The sequence below is a fragment of the Ambystoma mexicanum genome, chromosome 2p (assembly GCF_040938575.1).
Source record: "Ambystoma mexicanum isolate Mex_15411 chromosome 2p, UKY_AmexF1_1, whole genome shotgun sequence".
NCBI classification, from domain to species: Eukaryota; Metazoa; Chordata; class Amphibia; order Caudata; family Ambystomatidae; genus Ambystoma; species Ambystoma mexicanum.
In genome coordinates, this window is record NC_090923.1 from 505275307 (window position 1) to 505296137 (window position 20831).

Sequence of the window (20831 nt, forward strand, 5' to 3'; positions counted from 1 at the left end):
CACCAGAATGGCTAATTTCCCTTACCTACTGAGACCCTCAGCAGCTTTGCTGGATTTCTAGGATAAATTTTTTTCACCTGGTAAAAGTGAGAGCCTTTTTTTCTTACATGTGTTTTGATGTGTGTGTTTTACATTTTTGTGTGTTCTTGGACTGTGGAGCCTCACCTACTCTATAGGCATCATCTTTTTACTGTGTGTTACACAGCACCGTCAGTACAGTAACACAGGGTTGTCTGTTAGACTTCCAAACTCAGACTCCATTTTCTGGGACTGACTACTGTCTCCCAGAACAGGTAAAGTTGGCATTAACTTTATTTAGTCTCTTTAATCCACAGACCCTGTACACCCCATTTTACATGGATTATTAGAAATGGTTAATACTCATCCCTTTTTGCCTGTTTCTTTTGGGGCACTGTTTTGCTGCCTTTTCATCAAGACTTGGCTGGTGGCAGTGGTAACTACCCTATTTTTTTCTTAAATTTCCTTGGCATTGTTTTAGGCTATCTTGGTAGCCTCGAACTTAACCCCGCTAGACCATATACGTTTTTATAGGGTTCCGGCTGGGTTTAGTCGCCATTTCTTTTTGAAAATGTATTTCTAGTGTTTTACTCTGCGCGCCAAACCAGGTCTGGTTCCTTTGTTTGCTGTCCTTTCGCAGGCTTCTACACAGAGGCCCTCCTTAGGTGCCTGAAAGTCTGGGCAGGCAGGATGTGAGGAAGGGGTTTTAGGACCCCTGCCATGGGTTCCCTTGGTAACCCCAAGTCGCACTCCTGTTTGATTGGCTGGGTGATTGTCCCCGCCAGGACAGCCACCCTGCTATGTGATTGACAGCCAGGCTGTGTGAATGGGGGAAATCTGCATAAAAAGCAGGTCTCTGGGATTGGAAAGGCAGAGTCGCCACTGGAACAAAAGAACCGATGAGGAGCTGACAGAAGCGGACCCCTACAATGACTGCATAGCCCGGTGAAGCACTGCTGCAGGTCCAAATCTTCAGACTCCAATGACAGGGAAGATACTCCAGGAATATTCTTCCCCTGAGCTGGTGGCACCAACCAGTTGGCCCAAACTGCAAGCCAAACTCCATCCTCTGGTCAAATTCACTGTACAGAGCTATAGTGTGCTTGGGTTTTAAGGAGCGCACCTTTTATTAGTTGCTTTGCTCTGCTGCTGGTGTCTTCCCTGGGTAGTGCAGGACCCTGCAGTCTTCCTACTTTGTTTAGTTTTACAGTCTACCAGGAACGTCCACCTCAGCTACAGCTTCTTCTCTATTTAAAGGTACTGTGCAAATCCGGCTGTGCGTTTCGTTCAGCTGCGGTGAAGGTGTGTGATACCTTTCGCCAATCCGAGGGCTTGTCCTTCTCTTTGAACAAACTTTTCTACTGACCAACTTCGTCCAGAACTCTTGGAAAAGACTTAACTGCAAATTACCCTGAACTGTGTGATCTTGAGCAAATGCTTTTGTCCTATTGACTTTGGCCCTAAGCCCTTTTGATTTGATTCCATCACTGTAGTTCCTCTTTGTAGATTGTCCTGCTTACTTACCTGTTGGTGCTGCTCAATTTTAGTCTAACTTTGTTTTTTCCCTCCCTTTTTAAATTGCTGGAGTGCCATTTTGCTAACACTTCATTTTGAGTTTAAACTTGTCCAGAATATATTGGGAGTGGTGGGGTGTATTGGTAACATGATTTTTCAACTGCTTTACTTAGTGAAATATTTTATAACTGATGTGTAAATAAATGTATATTCTTTTACTCAGAAACCTTGAGTCAGTGTTTGTTTGAATCATAGTAATTGCTGTCCTTTGTGTAACTATTTGATACTGCTCACTTGCTCTTGAGATAAGTCTGTCTGCTGAGCCATCGCTACCATTTTACTGTGTTGTACAGGCTTGTACCTAAGGTGAATTTGTACTGTCACTTGTAGTCTTAATTGTGTGTGGTGTTCCCAAAGGGTACTGCAAATAATTATGCCTAACATGCATCATAACCAAAGTGCTCTTCTCTGCAGGAAGTAAAATAGACAGGAAGGCGAGAGAAGCCGAAAGAAAACCAAGATGGAAGAACTCTTCTTGCGCTCCCTTCTGCTCTGTCTGACTGTTCTAACTCCATCCCCTTTGAAAGCCTCTAGCTTCAAAGGATCTTTGGTATGCAAAACACTGGTGTGAGGCTTATGATACTATATGATATTTTATTTGTATCGCGCTCATACACAAGTGTTTCAGAGGGCGTCGAGGCAAGGGAGGGGAACAAGGGAGAACAAAACAACGACCTTACTAGGCCCAGTGACATTGAGAATGTGCAAGTGCAGTGGAGAGGGAAGGGGGAACATGCTGGGGGATGGGAGAAGTGGAAATTGCTGAGAAAAGGATAACACATACAATAAGTTGTAGTGCAGCTACAAGTGGAAAGTGCTAGGTTTAAGGCATAGGCAGGGGTGTCTGATAAGTGCAGAAGAGAGGGGACTGTATGGTTACAGATACAGACCCAAGTGCAAGGATTGCCAGGAGGCAGTGTGGGTGTGTGGCATGGTGGGCAGGTACCTGGGCCCGAAATCAGAGGGTAACCAGGTGCACAGTGCTGAAGCAGAACAGATCAGCAGGGGAGAGGAATAGAGAAGGCAGAAGCAAAGAGGAAGGTCTTGAGGTACTTCCGGAACCGGAGATGGTTCTGCTCAGGTTTCAGAGTGGTAGGGAGACTGTTCCAGAGGATGCCCCCAGCCGAAGACACAAAGATCTACCGCCAGCTCATTTCTTTGAGAAACGACTGACCATGAGGGAGTTGGAGGTGGAGGAGCAAAGCGCTTGAGTGGGGAGGTATTTACGGAGGGAGAGTTGAATGTATTTTGGACCCAGGCACCAGAAAGCCTTGTGGACAATGCAAAGGGTCTTGAATTTAATCCTTGGAGCCACTGGGAGCCAATGAAGAGATTTCAGGGCTGGAGAGATACGATCCCAGGGCTTGAGGCCAAGGATAAGTCTTGCAGTCCTGTTCTGGATAAGTTGTAAAGGGCGGAGAGTAGAAGCAGGTAGATTTAGAAAGACACTGTTGCAGTAATCCAACCTAGAGAGAACCAGGGCTCGAGACAGTTAGCTTCTGGGGGAAGGAGAGAAAAGGTGGAATATCTCTGAGGAGGTGCAGTTGGAAGTTTGACATTTTAGAGACATCATACAAGTGGGCAGAAAAGGAAAGCATGGAGTCGAAGATGACCCTGAGGTTCTTAGCCTAGCGAGTGGGGGTAGGAAGAAGGCCAAGGGAGGCCGGCCTTAATGTGACAGGAAAGGAGGGCGAAGGTGTGCCGATGAGGAGAATCTCTGTCTTGCTGGAATTAAGGCAGAGCTTGTTGGCAGCACACCAACCCTGAATGCCAGATAGGCAGTCAGAGATGAGAGAAGGAGAAGAGGTGGCCAAGGGAAGCCTGAAAATGAGTTGCGTGTCATCTACATAGCACTGAAAATTGGATCTGAGAGCAGCAATGCGATGGGTGAGAGTTGCCAGGTATTGGTTGAAAATCCATGGTGAGAGGCTAGACCCCTGGGGAACACCACAGGTAGAGAGAGAGAGAGAGAGAGAGAGAGAGAGAGAGAGAGAGAGAGAGAGAGAGAGAGAGAGAGAGGAAAGGAAGGACCCAAGTTGGACCTGGGAGGGTCGATCAGAGCAGAAAGAAGCCAGAGCCTGATCAGTGATACCCTGGGTGTCACAGAGACGGTTGAGCTCGATGGTATTGTTGACTGTGTTGAAGGCAGAAGAGAGATCAAATAGGATGAGGACAGAGGGGATGTTAGAGTCAAGGTTGGAGAGCAGGTCTTCACAGATGTTCAAAAGAGCTGTTTCTGTGCTTCTGGCAGCTCTAAAGCCAGATTGATGATCATTGACACAACCAACAGAATTAGTGTGAAGGTTACACTGTGAGATGGCCAGCTTTTCCAGGAGTTTGCCCAGGAAAGGGGTGATGGAGATCGGGCTATAGTTAGCTGGGCAAGAAGAGTCAGCTGTGGGTTTCTTGAGAAGAGGATGCACAAGAGAGGGCTTCGGCGGGGAGGGGAAGGATCCTGAGACAAAGGAGAGGTTTCAGAAATCGGCCAGGGCAGGAGCATGGGTCTCAATGTGGTCCTTGAACGTTTCAGAAGAACATGGAAGAACCTGTTTTGATGAGACTTTCATAGATTGGACTTGTATAGAAAGCTGCAGGAGGGCCAGTTAGTGGAAGGAGAAGAGGGAGGATGGGGAGGAGATGAGAGGGTGGACAGGATGTCATGGGTTTTTGAGATGAAGTGAGAGGCAAGGGCTGTGCAAATGGCCTAGGGGATGACAGGAGAGGTAGAGACTGTAACTGGGATGGCCAGCTCCTCGCAGATTTTGAAGCTTTCAGCCGAGTTGTTAGATGCCGCAGAGACACAGGCTTGTATGTGGGATCTCTTCTTAGTATGTACCAGGAAACGGTATTGCCTTTGGAGCAGGCGGTAGGCCAGTTTGTCAGAGGATGAACAAGAAGCCCTCCATTTCCTCTCAACCACCCTGCACTTACGTTTAAGGGTAGCTAGGTCAGAGTCATACCAAGAGTTGCACTTGGCTTCATGACAGGGGCAAGAGCTTCAAGGGTATAAGAGATTGAAGAGTAGAGCATGGAATGGGCTTTGTCAGGATGTGAGTCAGCCAGCGGCAGAGGGGGAGAGAAGATGGCAGCGAAAGCCTCAACTGACAAATGCTTCATGGGCTGATGTCCGAGAAGGTAGGTGGCAGTGTTGGGGTTGGCTTGGCCCGGGGGGTAGAGAGGGAGAGATGGGAGGAAAGGAGGGAGTGATCACTCCAGGAGAGAGGAGTGGTCAGAGGGATGGAGAGAGAGAGGTCAGAGGAGATCAAAACATCAAGTGTGTGCCCTGCAGAGTGAGTAGGGCCAGAGGGGAGAATAGAAAGGGAGAGAGAATCACAGAGGTCACAAAAGAGTACAGAGGAGAAACAGGGAGCTTCTAGGTGGATATTGAGGTCACGAAGAAGGAGGAGTTGAGTGGTTGAGGACAGGAGGCAGGTGGAGCGGTCCGTCCACTCAGAGAGGAATGAGGTGATATGACCAGGAGGCTGATAGATAGTAGCCATGGTAAGAGAGTGGCCAGGAGAGAGAGAGAAAGCCTGCAGACAAGGCATTTGAAAGAGGAGTAGGTCTCTGTGGGAATGATAGAGGCAGGAATCCACTCAGGGGTGCTCAGGGCTACACCCCCTCCGGACCAGGTGGATCTGGGTGCAGAGAGGATCTTGTAGCTATCAGGGAGGAGAGTATCAAAGCTTGTGACAGAGCTGGCCGTGAACCATGTCTCAGTGAGACCGAGGATATCAAGATCAAATTCTTCCAGGAGGTGGAAGATGTCAGAGGAGTGTTTGACGGTAGAGCGAGAGTTGAGAGTGGCAACGTGAAGAAGGTTGGCAGCCTTGAAGAACTTCCAAGGAGGGGTACAGATCAGAGGTATGCCCTGTGGAGGTGAAGGAGCCTGAGGGGGGGGCAGAAGAGAAAGGAAGAGAGGGAATGTAGCCGGGGGGGGTGCAGTGGGGAGGCAGGGGAGAGAGCGGACAGCAGGAGGTGAAAGGAAATTGATGAGGTGAGGGAAGTGTCTATCAAAGAGGAGGAGATTGGCCTGAGGGCCTTGGACTATGACGGTGCCATTAAGGTAGACATTTATGTTGACCTTAGAGGAGTCGAAGAGAGCCATAAGGGATTCCCAGTGCTTGCCACCATTAATGGGAGAGGAGGAGAAAGGACAGAGCACAGAGATCATATGAATCCAAAGATCTGGTGAAGAAACGACAAAGAGGATGTTGGTGAGGGTCTGTCTGGAGAAAGTGCTGGTGTTAGTGTCAGCGATAGGGAGACCAGGGTTAAAGGCCAAGATATCCTTTTTGAACTTTTTCCTACCAGACTTAGTAAGAAGGGAAGTATAGTCAATGGACAAACAGTTAGAGAAGATAGGAGGAACAGAAAGAGCCATGGTTGAGGTAGAGAGAGAGGGGGGAGAAAAAGGCGGGAGGGTAAGGTTAGGGGCAGTGGGGCAAAGTAGAACAAGTAGAACAGTGCCATCACTGGGCCAGCAGGTTACAAGAAAAGCATGCAGTTCAAGCAAAGGCACAGAAAACTTGCAAAAACAAAGCTAAATTTGATTTGAAGCTAAATGCAAGAACCCAGCTAGATTTGATGTTAAGCTAAATGCAAAAACACAGCTAGATTTGATTTTAAGCTTAATGTAAGAACAGGGCTAGATTTGATTGCCCTTTTGTTATGGGTGCCCATTTTGAAGCATTGTTCTCCTGTTGAGAATTTCCTGGGCTGGAGAAGGTGTCACCCATCCTTCAAAGGATCAACAAGAGACAGCTTTCCTGCCTATTGTCCTGCTTGCTGAAGCCGAGAAAGCCAGTATGGCTATGAATCCACATATCCGTTCCAGGCTTGAGCTCAGAGGGTTGAGTATGATGCAAATCTGATGTGGTTTTGATAATTGTGTGTTCTAACCATCACCACCCCAAAACACAAGTATGGCTTATTCTTAGAGATTACCCTAACAACAGATGGATAGTCTTCAAAATTATTATGGTGTTGGATCGGATGTGCAGGGTTTAAATGCTGCCTCTACAGTGACGTTGGCATCAAAGCTGCTGTCAAACCGGGCACATCCAACCTTTGAACCTGCTCTGTGCCACTGTAGAGCTGCGGGGCACATGTGTTCACAATGCCTTTGGAATGGAGGTTTCTGAAATGGGGCTCTGTGCCGCAGTTCACCCTTTCTGAGATGGATTACCCGCATCATTTTATTATTGAAAAAAATCAAAAAAGCCCGGGATTCTACACCCTTACCAAATGGCAATCATTCACATTGTAGTCTGTACAGGTGATAATGCTTTGTTCACTAGAACCTCTAATTGTCTATGAGTGATAGTGTAGAGGTCTAGCATGAGATATTGTCGATAAGTGGGGACATCATTTATGCCACCCTCACCATGCCAATTTCCTGTGGAAATCTGTAAGCGAAAAACAGCAAATGATAGAGGGGCAGCATAGAGAGAACTACACATTAAGACCGTCCTCTGAGAGGTTACAGAGGTTGGGCAAGTTTAGGATTCATGTTAGGCCACTTAAAAAGATTGAAAGGGACTGGGAAAAGTCAGTCAAATGAGGCAGGACCTGAGATATTGCTGAATGTCCCTTCCAATGTAAACATTGTCAGGCATTGTGAGGGCTGTTACTCTTGGCCCTGTGCTCAGGTAGTGAGAGTCACTGTTCCACAGTAAGATACACCATTTCCTTGCATGCTGTCTCTGGCTCACCTTCTGGTAGCAGTGGCTGAGCAGTGAAGGCCACCAATTACGAGGGGAGTAGGCTGGTTTCAAGATACAGCATAAAATGGTATAATATTGAATACAGGAATTTTATGAGAGTGATGTTTTTAAATAATACTTTAACCTCAGAAAAGGTAAGGCATGTGTAGGTTGCAGGTAAGTAGACTTGGGGTAGAAAGAGGTTTTACAAGTTCAGGGGAGTTGAGGGACACAAAACTACCCACTAGGGTAACAGTCAATGTTCACAATATATGTGTTCTTTCGGTACAATGTTGGCCTGCATTCTGTGATCAATAACCAGCCATTCATTTATCATTGGCCTTGGTTCATAATTGTCTGGAATGTAGGAATTTGAATATGGTGGAACAGTCTGTTCTAGTTCTGATGCCTACTAGAGCCGAAGTCAACTGCGGCTGTCCCTGACTTCCACTGGTTCAATGATGGCTCTGTGGCAATAAAGTTTACCTGCAGGCTGGCTGTTGTATAGAGGGTAGCTGGAGGAGGTGATTGATCAGATCAGATCGGAGATGAATTGCTGAAGCTGTCGTTCAGTGCAGAAATCAAAGTTCTGATTGCCTGGTACTGCAAATGGATCAGCACAATGACACTTTAGATATGATCAATGTTTTTTAGAGCCATAACAGTTCCTTCAAGCATGTTTACTTTTTGATTTTTGTACCGGAGGGCATTGGGTTCCGTCCTGTAATTCCAGTATCATTGTTAGTTGCTTAGCCTCTTTGTGTCAGGCCTGTGCAACAATGAGACACACACCTTTCACGATTGCAGAGGTGTCCTTGTGACTTGTAAACACAGTGAGCCTGCCAGATCAAGAGGAGGGAACTCTGGTTTTTCACTTTTCTCTGCTTAGTAGAGCGAGTGGTATGTGCAGGGTATAACCGAATTTGCTTGCTTATCTTTGTTTGTTAGGTCTTATTGACCTAATTATAGCTGTATGTTTTTACCTTCCTCCGTTTTGACCTACTTACCTGAACATGAGGAGCAGAGGTTGCGAGGGTGTCCCCCGCTCCTCATGTTCAGGTATCTGTGGCCTTGGGATTGTGGGGTTGTTCCTCGAACCCTTGATAATGGAGGATGGGGACAAAAATTGCTCGGGCCCTCATTTTCGATTAGCAGTCAAAACGGGGACCTGAGCAGTTTTACAGCGACCAGTCTGCCTGCGAACAACACGTTTGTGAGCAGATCACATACATCAGTTGGCAGGCACTGGCATAGCCTCTGCCCAGTTCTGTCTTGGAAGATCAAGTCAGGAAGAGATTCTGCACCATCCTCTTCAGTTTGGCTGTATCTTCCTGCAGGGGCAGGTCCCTAAACTCAACATGCATTGCTCGACGAGGTACCAATGTAAACTGTCCAGTTATACAGTGTAATCGGGCGATAAGTGAACTGTCACAAGAAAGAGGGGTTCATCCATTCACAACCTTCAATCTTTCCTAGACATACGTTTTTAGGATTTGTATTGTGGCTAGGAAGTCGTACACCATTCAAGTATCTGGCCAGATCTGGTGTTGTCTATGCATCCCTCTCTCGTTTAAGGCAGGCAGATGGCATGAGCATATATGGAGACATCCTTGTCACATTTTCTCTAGCAAAGGAACAAAAGGGGAGCTGGAACGAGGATAGGAACACATTTAAAATGACTTAGTGAGAAAACACAGCAAGGGCACCAAGACCAATAAAGCCCCCAGTCATCTAAGAGAAAGATACGTCAAACACAATCTACAAATAAAGTGGACAGAATGTAAACAAGGGCATTATTCTTCTGGCTGAAGCAAATCTAAGGATGTTTCCAGATGTTAGCAGCTGCAGTGGACCCTTTACATTCACCCATGGAATCAATCACTTTTGCCATGTGGTGTTTCCACCTGGCACCTCCCAAGAAACTGGTGTCTGGGTCATCTTGCTGTCATCACAGCTTGTGGGTTGCACCCATTGTAGTTTAAAGCTTTTCATAATAATCTAAACAAATATATTGGTCAAAAAGGTAAAATTCAAGTAAGAAATATTTTGAATTTGTAGACTAATCTAGAACCTTGATAACAGGAATTGTAATTTCTTTGGTTATTGAAAGACTTCAAATTTAATTGGCTAGCCGTGGCTGGACATGTATGAGTCACCCGCCACTTTGCCATGGACTCCAAGTGAGGGTCTGCTAATTCGACAATGGAAAATATGGAAAATGGGAATATACATTACAGCACTTTGTGGTGTACTCCGAGCCCTAGCAGGGTTAGATTGTGCCTTAGAAGAATAGCATCAGTCTCATTTGACCCAAAAGAACAGCAAGTTTAGTGATGAGATCAATGGACTCCTCACATTGTCCACATGTCCCATGTACCGCAAAAGGCCATGCGCAGTGGGCACAAAAGGAATGTCGTCATTACCCTTCTGTAATAAAAAGCTTATGAAACTTGTGAAAAACTCTCATTTGAAAGAACATTATTGTTGTAGCTCAAAACGTAACTCCCATAGAAATAACATATGTCCAGTCCCCAAAATAACCCTAACTCAGCCACCACCATGTACAACGAACGTAAACAGCCAGTTACTGTCCCCAAATTAATAATAACCAGGTTTGCGCCAAGCATTCCTTCGACATGTGGTTCTCAATAAAATGGGAAATTCTGTTGAATAATATCTTCAAGGTCCACTTGGGCTTTGGTTTGTGTTGGCCCTCAAATTAAAACAGTCTTAACCTACTGGGTACTACTGTTTTTCCTTATCTGTTTTAGTTCCTAATACTCCTTAGGAACTGTGGGTGTGTGCATGTCTTTTGTAATGTCATGTGTAACGTCAAGTGTGCCATCATGAGCAGTGCATGTTCGTGGCTGAGGTATGGTTGTTTTGGTTACCTTAACTTCTAAATGGCTGTGGGCCTCATTACAATTTCGCCAGTGCTGGAAAAACATGTTTATTCTGTTACCGTCACTTTTTTTCCAGCACCGCTGAATAAAACATTTGGAAGTAAATGGGAGGACAAGCTGGAGGTAAATCCACCACTTTACCTCCAAAATATAGTTGAATTTACTGTGGCAATAAGACCGGAGGTAATGCCCGTGGCCGTAGTTAACGAAGCCCCTCGGCATTAACTGCGGTGGTATTGGCCCGCCACCGAGGGTCTTATTGCCATTAGCCCGTTGGATCGGGGTGCTAATGGCATTTTTTTTTCTGTTTCGCTGCTTTTTGAAACAAAAAAAAAATGAAAAAAAATTGCCGCTGGGAAAGGGAAAACGGAGCCTGTTTTTCCTTTCCATGGCGGCTATTGGGAGCGGACGCGCTGGGAACACAAGTGTTCCCAGCGCGTCCGCTCCCAAAAAAACACAAAAAGAAAAAGAAAGAAGCAGAAGGTAAGTGGGTTTGGGAGGGTGGAAGGGAGGGAGGGGAAGAAAAAAAAACATACCTGTGTCCCTGCTGGGGGACGATGGAAGCCTCCAGCCGTGTGGAGGCGCAGAGCGGGGATGCCCGCTCTGAGTCTCCACACTGCTGGAGCCTGCTATCGTTGCCCAGTGGGGACGGAGGAGCAAAAAAGTAAGTGGGGTAGTGAGAAGGGAGGGAGGGAAGGAAAAAGAAAAAGCTTACCCGAGTCCCCGGCGGGGGGCGAAGGCAGCCTCTCAGTCGTGGGGAGACTCGGAGTGGAGATGGCCCAACTTCGATCCTCCTCATTGGCTGAGGGGCTGCCACGCCCCCGCCGAGGACAAGGCGGCTGGAATCCAGGCCGAGAATCAAAGGGTTCTCGGCCAGGTAACGACCCGGCGAGAGCCAATCAGAATGCTTGTTGCATTCTGATTGTCTCTCACCGGGGACCAATGTGCAGTAATTACACCAGCAACAATTCGGCCAAAAATCCACATGGGTCAATGACATTTATGATGTCATCTTTGATGTCCTGGGTGTTCTGTCTTAGCAATGCACGGTGGTGGCGCGAGTTATGGTTGCTTAGCTTACCATAACTGCTGAATTTCAGGGGTTTTTCGGTTTTACTTGGAACCATAACGTCCCTTTAACAAAGTTTTTTACTGAATTTCATAGGTTTTTAGTAGCACAACCTAACCATAACATCCCTTTAACAGTGTTTTTTTACTGAATTTCATAGGTTTTTAGTAGCGCAACTGGACCATAACCTTCCCTTATCAAATTTTATTTTATTGAATATACATATTCATAATGTGAATGTGATAGATGTTTACTAGGATTCCCTGACTTTATATACATATAACATAGAACATACTGAACCCCCAGCTAGTGATTTTGATGTCCGCGGACTGTGGGTATGTCCTCGAACAGACGCGGACAACAGCAACACTACCCAACGACTCAGGGGGTATCTTAAATTGTTCTATCAAGTCACATAAACACTGCACAAGTTCAAAAAACAGCATGTAAACAGATTATATGTAATAATAAATAAGAAGTGGAACCTATATATGTAACACATCAAGCATCCATTTAAATACCATAGGTACTAAAATGGAATATACCAAAACAAAAAAGATATGCCTCCAACATAATTACCTCACAGAAACTGCACAGCTAGGAGCAACAGCAGCCGTACACAACAGTAAGAACACAAATTAGCAGAAACTGGTAAGTAAACTTCATTTTTCTTATATATTTCTAAACTTTGTGTATTAGATACACTACAATTAATATATTTTTGTTTTTCACACAGAAATGTGCCGTACTTTGGAGTGGCTTGAGGACATTTTTGTCTGAAAACATTGATAATAATGGTAGACACTTCTCTATATAAGCAAATTAATAATCATTACTTTATGTGTACTTAACGTATATATATTTATTTTTAACAGACCATACATACATTGAAAATAATACACCAAAAGACACATTGGAAAAGACTCTGCAATGCATGGAACAGAAAATAGACATGCTGAAGTAAATGTCAATGTTTTGAAACAGTTTGTGGAGGACCACATAAAATAAAAAATTAAATACCATTGTCCCACATGTACCTGTTCCCCCTCTCCATATCCCAGTGAACTATCACCAAACCCTCAACTCCAAGAAAAACGTTTTGATGAGACTTCCATCCCTTATTCCCCTCCCATCCAGCCTCTCCAAACCCCTAATTCCCCTGTATTTGTATCAGTTTCTGCTTCCCCCTCTCTTTCATAAATTGTGTATATGTATATAATAAAAAAATATTATGTTTCTTTTAATGAAATTCTTTGTGTCCATTTTTTTTTAAAAAGCAGTTAAAATGTCCGTGGACAGCGCGCCTGTCTGGGATGTCCGTAATTAACAATATTGGGATGTCCTAAGGACACTATACCTGTCCGTATCATTAACAGCAAAGATGGAACTGTTCTTAGAACACACCCGGTGTCCGGGATGTCCGTAAATAAACAAAATGGGGGAATCTTAAGGACACTATACCTGTCCGTATTATCCGCAGCCAAGTTGAAACTGTCCTAAGAACATGCGCGGTGTCCGGGATGTCCGCAGTCAAACAAAATGGAGGTGTGCTAAGGACACTATACCTGTCGGTACAGCAGAACATCTACGCCCATGCGCACCACACCCGAAAGCCCTGCTAACATCGCGCCTGTCCGTAACTGTGTCTCACTTGTGTCACACTTTTAATTTGTTTGAGGACCCGAACACTGTCCGTAGAACACACGGGCGCATGCGCACGACTGTTCCCGTGCATTTGGTGTCCTGCGGACACTCATTCCCTTCGCGGACGTGTTCCCGACGTCATCATGTGACCGCACCAAAGCTGAGCGTGTGTCCTAATTTGCGGACACTGTCCAGTTCCCTAACATTTTAAAAGAACTTATTCATACAATCCAAATTATTTTACAGTAAAAATTCACCATTGCACATGTCCCATACAATGACCCTGGCTTTTCACATACTTTTTGGAACTTTTTGAACCTTTTTGGGTGTTCGATCTGTTCGCGAAGCGCATCCCTCCACCCATATAAAAGGCCACACCCCAGAGCTGATCTTCATTGTACTTCTGGCTTTGCAGATTGACTTTTCCTGACTTTGCTGCTCTTGCTGAGATTATGTCATCAACCCTGATGGTATCCATGGCTTATGTTGCTACATCTGCCTCAGCACCACCCCCAAACCCTCCTCCACCACCACCACCTCCCCAAGGGCCTGCAGACGGGAACAGGCGAGAGGATGTAGAGAATGAGGTTCAGGAACTCCCTACTACCAGCACTCACCAGGGAGTCTTGGGTGTGGCGGTTGTTTACCATTCAGGGTAACGTACCAAACGCATGTGCAAACGAGGCACCTCCAAACAGTGCAAAATGGTGCTGAGTCGTGGGAGACGTGGTTCGTACAGCTTTGGTACGATATCCATGAAGCGACACCTAACGTCGTTCCACAGTGCGGACATTCGCAAGGTTGAACCTTGTTTTAAACGTAGTAGGTTGAGTTCCTCTACAGCATCCTCCATTTCTGCTCCTCTCACCACAAGAGACACTCCTGTGGGAGAGCGCATCCCTCCAGCTGTTTCATAGGCCATTCACGATGCTGTTGACACTTAACTTTCGAGGGTCACAATATTGTGTATGTACTGCGACGCAGTACTCTGCAGGGGGGAGAGTCTTTGAAGTGCTTTCGAGACTACGGTCAAACAGCACCAGAAGACCTGCTACCTACCTAAGTAAGGCCCACCCTACATCTTCCTCTCTCCACCTGCCCTTTCTTATCCCCGTGGTTGGTGTCCTTTCCTTACTACCTTTCCCCTCGTCTCCTAGTGTGTCGTGTGTAAAAAAACAAAAAAAAATAAAACAACAAAAATCCAAAAAAAGGCTCTTTTCAGAGCCATGTTTCACAGTTTAAAAATAGAAGTGGCAAATAAACAGTGCAGGGCCCTGTGCATTTTTTGGAAGTCCACGGACAGTCCTAGGACATATAAAATTTTAGGGTGCTGCCCTAGCAAAACCAATGCACTTTTCTGTGGGAGGAAGTGGTGGCTCTGAAAAGAGCCTTTGGGGGGTGTTTTGTGTGTTTGAAAAACTTAAAATCGTCAACATCTACTGCAAAATAGGTGACTCTAATTCCAGAAAAGGTTGCAATGCATTTTGTAAATTTCTCAGAAAAATCTGATTACCAACATAAGTAAGATGGACTCCATCTCTGCGAAAAATGTAAGTGCTACGAAACATAATATTTTCATTGTAAAAAGACGACATGCCAACATCTCTTAGAAAGGCACAAACAGCCTTATCACTTTCTCCATTTGTGGACCAAATAAAGAAGAACGCAGCCACATTTGGCTTTGCGAAATACAAGAAAAAATTACTTGGAAATGTGTAAACATGTCCAGGACCTTCTCAAGTCCTTCTTTCATTACAAATTGCAAAGAAATTCCAGACACATGTCCTAAACTGTTCCATCCACAATGAATTATAATTATGTCTGGATGATGCTCTGTCTCTAAAGTAGCACAGAGAGGTACCAAGTCCAGCCACTTCATTCCACGCACTCCATGCCAGTGCACTTCCACATGACGGAATCCAAGATCTGCAGCTCCTCCACAACGTTTGCATGCACCTCCAACCAATGTATCCATGAGTCTCCCAAAATCCAGATAATCTGTTTTCGGAAACACACACCCATAGCTATCTGTTCTTCTCTCAGGAAAAAGACGTTTGGACAAAATCTCTCCTTACACAACACACCCAGTAAACTTTACTGACCAATCCCTAGCTCCGCCCATTCTCATTAGCATGCCTCTCCACCCCAAAATCCCTGTATGTAATATGCACTGTCTGCAGACTACCGCCATGTCCGCGGACATATCGAAAATCTGAGCGTGGTGAATGTAAATTTAAATAGTGTGCCCCATTTCCCCTTTGAGGTGGGCTCTGAAAAGAGCTGTTTTTTTGGGGGGGTTTACAGATGCATGACAGATACCTGTTATTTTGTATTTTTTTTTTTTTCTTCTTACTTTACTACCAAAATCTTCACATAACCTTCTCCAAAGCAACCCTTACATTCAAAAACAGCATGGCATTTTCCCAAAAAGATAGGGAAATGCCATCTTCTTCAAAATAAACAGCATTACTCGAATCAATTGTTTGCCACATGCCTGCATTGAGCATACTGCTGTAAACCATGGACAAACATATCTCTGAGCACCAACACCCTGACTTTCTCCACCTCTGCCATCTTCACTACACACACTCTCTTTCTGCACAAATCCACAACATCAACATCTGATTGGCTGATCCATACAGTACTCTTTCCATGCTGGATTTGCTGGAAAACCCCGGACGTGGCACGCCCTATCCGCGGACAGCTGTGGTGTCTGTGCGGCACGTAACTCTCAGCCAGCCCTTCTACCCTTTCCACATCACTCTCTGTGCCATTCCCTCATTGGATACAGCTAAGCAGTCACACAACCATCCACCAATCACATCTAAGACGTCTACATCTAACTCCATCATCAGAGTTCCGCACTTCAAATGTACTGTTGATCACTCTGAGTACAAGTCTCATATCATTGGAAAGCACCTACTACAAAAACTGCTCTACAAGTCTCCAAGATTTCTACTTACAACTGCATTCATATCCACATGCACGAATACAAACTACTGGTATGCATATTTTATTCACAGTACATGCACAACTGTTATGAATCCATATAAACAGAGTAATGCTACTAAACCTGCATAGCCTACACATACATGCCAACCCTCCCGATTTACGCGTGAGACTCCCCATTTTTCATTGAAAAATCGCACTATTTTTTACTGTCTCCCGCCTAAATTAATGCTAATCCCAATGCAATCCTATGGGAAACATAAATGTTCCCGATTGCTGTGGTGAAATTTCCCTCTCAGGGCCTCCCGATTGTTGGCATGTCTACCCATAAAATGAATTTATTGACATTTTTCCCATCTACTATAATCAACTGTCACTTCCAAACCCGTCTGCTATCTACAACACAGCTTTAAAAGACCAAGTGAATTTCATGCACTTAAAATTCTACCCATTTGCAAAGCATGTTGAACTAACATATTGTAAATAAAATATAAAGGCTGCACATAGTCAAATGAAATGCATGCATACACTATGTTCAGATATCAAACAAGAATACGACCACAAAAACATAAAAATCAACGTCTACATTAACATCAGTACTATAAACACACAAAATTACTAACTTCTTTCTTTTACAATTGCAGTGAAGACCACTCTCCTGAAAATCAGCAGCATCTGAACTACAAACAACATATCCGAAGAAACCTGCTCATTCCACAAAAAAAAGAGTAAGTTCAATACTACCTTAATATTCTTACTGTTCCTCAAACACACTGTGTGGTTCATTCATGTAATTTGTGCACCAAAAACAACAGCGATTTCTGAACCATTCTGCCCACAAATCCCCATTTATTAATCATAGATTAGCAGGCAGAATGGCACATAAATCCCAATTTTTTTGGAACACAAATAACATACTCAACCCTTAGAATGTTAGTACTACAAAACAAAGAACTGTTTTAATGTTATACCATTAGGTTTACTATTAATGCTTCTCCTCACCACTAGCTCACTTTCTCCTCTCATCTGAACCGCAGTTTAGTAACACACAAATAAAAGAATAACCTTCCCAACTAATTGTAACTGCCCAATGCACAATCACACACCACCACATACATCTTTCCCATCATACTCAGACACTCATGCACACAGCAGACATACATTGCAGAATGGCCCAACCCATAGCTTCTTTTTTTTGTTCAACAGACCCCAAATAATGCCTACTAAAAAGCAAATCTGTAGAAAGCAACACAGAAATAGAGCAAATGAAAAAAAAGTGTCCAAAATAAGCATCCATCCCTAGCAGAGTTTGAACAAAATGTTCAAACAAAACAGCTAATACAGTCATTTAGCGAAACAAAACAAGCTTCCAGTACAGACACTTTGCCTCCTCTATCAAAATGTAAAACAAAACTAAAAAATGCTTAACAAGAATTCGGCTACCACTACTGCTAAAACTGCTCCTATAAATCTTGATGTACTAGCAAGTAACCATCCCAAAAAAAAGTCTTTTAGCAAAAATGTTCCGCCACAGAGTCCTTCAGAATCTTATAAAAACAGGAGATAAATCATGCACAACCCTTCAAACCTACCGTAGAAAATTAATCTTAGAAGCTTTAATAGACAGTGCAATCCTTCTCAAAAGAAAGTTATTCATTTTAGTGTTAAACAGAATGAAAGCACTAACAAAACTAACTACTAAATTACAAAAAAACTTCTCAATAATTGGAATCTCAACAAAAATAACTTCTTAATTATCTGTGGAGGTGAATGGAGTCACACCACGAGCACAGAACCATATTTTAATGAAGAAGCATACAAATAAAACCAAACAAACACAATTACCATCCATAACAGTGGAGGAGGTTATGAAAAAAATAATAATACGATAATGGAACAAGAAATACTGCTTACAAAAATATCCCCAGAAAACTCAGAATTACCTCTCCATTCGATTGAACCAGAACGTCCAGCATACAAATGGCCATGCACGTCATAGGTGTAACATTCCCAAAAAAATCTTTCAAATCTTTACGCCAGTTCCTCAATCATATCTAAAAGGCAAAGACAAAATCAAAATGAAAGTACTGCAAAATATGTACATTCATTAGCCTGCATTTCAGGACCTATTTGCAAAAGCACCTTCCATCATATCAAAATGATATCAATACATCATTCAACTACAAAAAATCTAGTCTATAAACTGTACGATGCTAAAAGTCCTACTTTAGCACTAGCCAATTTAAATAACACTCTTTTACATGGTACACCCAAAGACCTACTCGAAGAAATCAACCACATCCAGAGAAAATATTTTGGAAGTGAAAGCCACTTACAAAATGCAATAGCTTTACAACAGACTAGCAACAATTCTGCACATGGCAACCTTCTACTACACACATACAAAAAAGAAATACTAAAATTTAAAAGTACATCCGCTGAAATACCAAATCATGGGTGTGTGTGTTGCTGCAGAACTTTTTATAAAAGTAACACAAAAACTAGAGACGTAACATACAAAATAGAAGACAATGAGGATTCCAAATGGTTTCAATTAGCTCTCTACCTTATAGCAGAAAACAAATATGAAATAACTGACCCCTTAATACTTTGCAGTTACTGCACTACAAAATTTGACAAAACCAAATTCCTTCACATGCAATCACAAATAACTTGGAATTATTCCAACTACCAAATCCCCTGCAACAACTCAATTTATATGAGGGCATCATAATTCAAACAGTGCACCCATTTCAAGCAATAATATGCCTTCAAAAACAGCAGCATTACCTCCCTCTGAATTGTTGAAAGGCATTTGTGGGAAAGTAGTTTATTTACCATTAGATCTGAAAGAAAATGTACACACTCTTGGAATGCAACGTCCAACAGAGCAATCTTTAATTGTCTTAGTAAATGATGTACCAACAAAAGACAAAAAAAATTGGCAACAACTCGTAGACTTACATAAAGTTAGACAAGCCTTGCAATATCTAAAAGACAATAATGAATACTACAAAGAAATAAATATTGAAGAAAACTTAAGTGAAACAACTGAAATAATTCAAGAGTCACCAGAAACTGATCAATTTGAACTTGTAGATCCTGCTACAGTGTCCAATATTTTAGACCATTATACAATTCATCCATTACACTCTAATGACACCATAGATGATGCACTAGAAACTTACCAAATGCGACAAACCAAAGGATCACCAATCAGCATATGGGGAAAAAGTATAGAAGAATGTGCTTTTCCTCTACTCTTTCCTACTGGCAAAGGAGGAAGGTACGATGATAGACCTATTCAGATAACAGCATCAGACTACCGCTCATTCCGAATGTATTCTGAAGATCAGAGATTTAGACAAAATGTGGAATACATATTCCACCTACTCTTTGAAAGTGAACTAGCAACTCTATGTTACGGAGTTGCACACATATTGAAATCAGGAACCCACTTTCAAAATATGTCAGCTACGCAATTAATACAAAAAGTGCAAGAAAAAGATGAGGTTTTACAATCAAGCATTACAAATCTCTTAGCAAACATGCGTGGTACAAAAGAGGACTGGTTCCGACGTCACAGAGATGTACGTTGTATGATAAGAAACCTTGGCCCACCCACTTGGTTTGTTACATTAAGTTGTGCAGAATATGAATAGGAGATTTACATGATTTCCTACGCATATCAAACAAAAACAAAACAAACATAGATATACTAACACATCCTGTTAATGTTTCAAGATATTTCCATCATCGTTTCATTGCCATGCTACACTTTATTTGTAATAAAACTGTTCCTCCCCTCAGAGAAGTGCAACACTTCTTTTGGAGAAAAGAATACCAAGCCAGAGGAGCACCACATATCCACGTGCTTTTATGGATTAAAGATGCTCCTAAATTTGGTCAAGACAGTGATTCCGCTGTTTTGCAGTTTATCGAAAAATATGTCACTTGTGAAATTCCATCAAAAGCAACAAATAGTGATCTTCATGCACAAATTGTACAATTTCAAAGACACAAATGTGGCAAATATTGTCATCGCAAATACAAAAACAAAGGGAAATACTACACCAAATGCTGCTTTGGTTTCCCTAGACCAGTTTTTTTTGTTGTTTTAATTTTTTTTTAAAAACAATTTTATTAAGTTTAATCAAACAAAACAAAACAACAATACAACCAAACACCAATACAACCAAACAGTGCATTTTGCGACAAAATAATGATATTAATTCTTGATCTTAGCCACTGCTTCTCCCCTTCCCACCCCCCTTCATGAGCCTGTCTGTTCATCGTTCTCTGTATCCGCCTCATACGGCGGGATATCGCTTCCTGTAGATTCGGTCACATCTTGTATTGCTCCAAGCAATTCAGCTATTAATGATTTCCATGCCATCAGGGTCCCTGTCTCCCCCCCTACAGTGTTCGACTGTTGCCATACCATTGTTTCTGTCTCTGCCCATTTCTGTAACTCCTTCCACCACACCTCCACCCGTGGCCTGTGACAAGTCTTTCATCCCATGGCGATCCTCCGTTTAGCATGCACATACGCTAGATCTTTCAGTTTGTCAACATGCTTAAGTTTTGATGATCTGGGGAACCCTCCCAGCAAACAGGCCCAAGCTGTGTCTATGATCAACGTGACCCCTTTCTCGGCAAGCTTTTGTGCCACTTCTCCCCAGAAACACTCAATTACTGGGCATGACCAAAACATATGTGTCATATCAGCTTCCTCCTCGTCACATTTAGGACACGCTTGTCGTCCAGCGTTTTCAAACTTAGATATCTTCATAGGCGTCATATATGCTCTATGCGTTATATATAGTTGTATTTGTTTTAGTCTAGCATTCCTTGACACCTTCTTATGGTATCTCAGTGCCCGTTCCCACATCCCATCCCCTATCGGGGTTCCCACCTCCGCCTCCCAATCTAGCCTCAGCTGCGTCATGTCCTTCCCAACCTTAGACA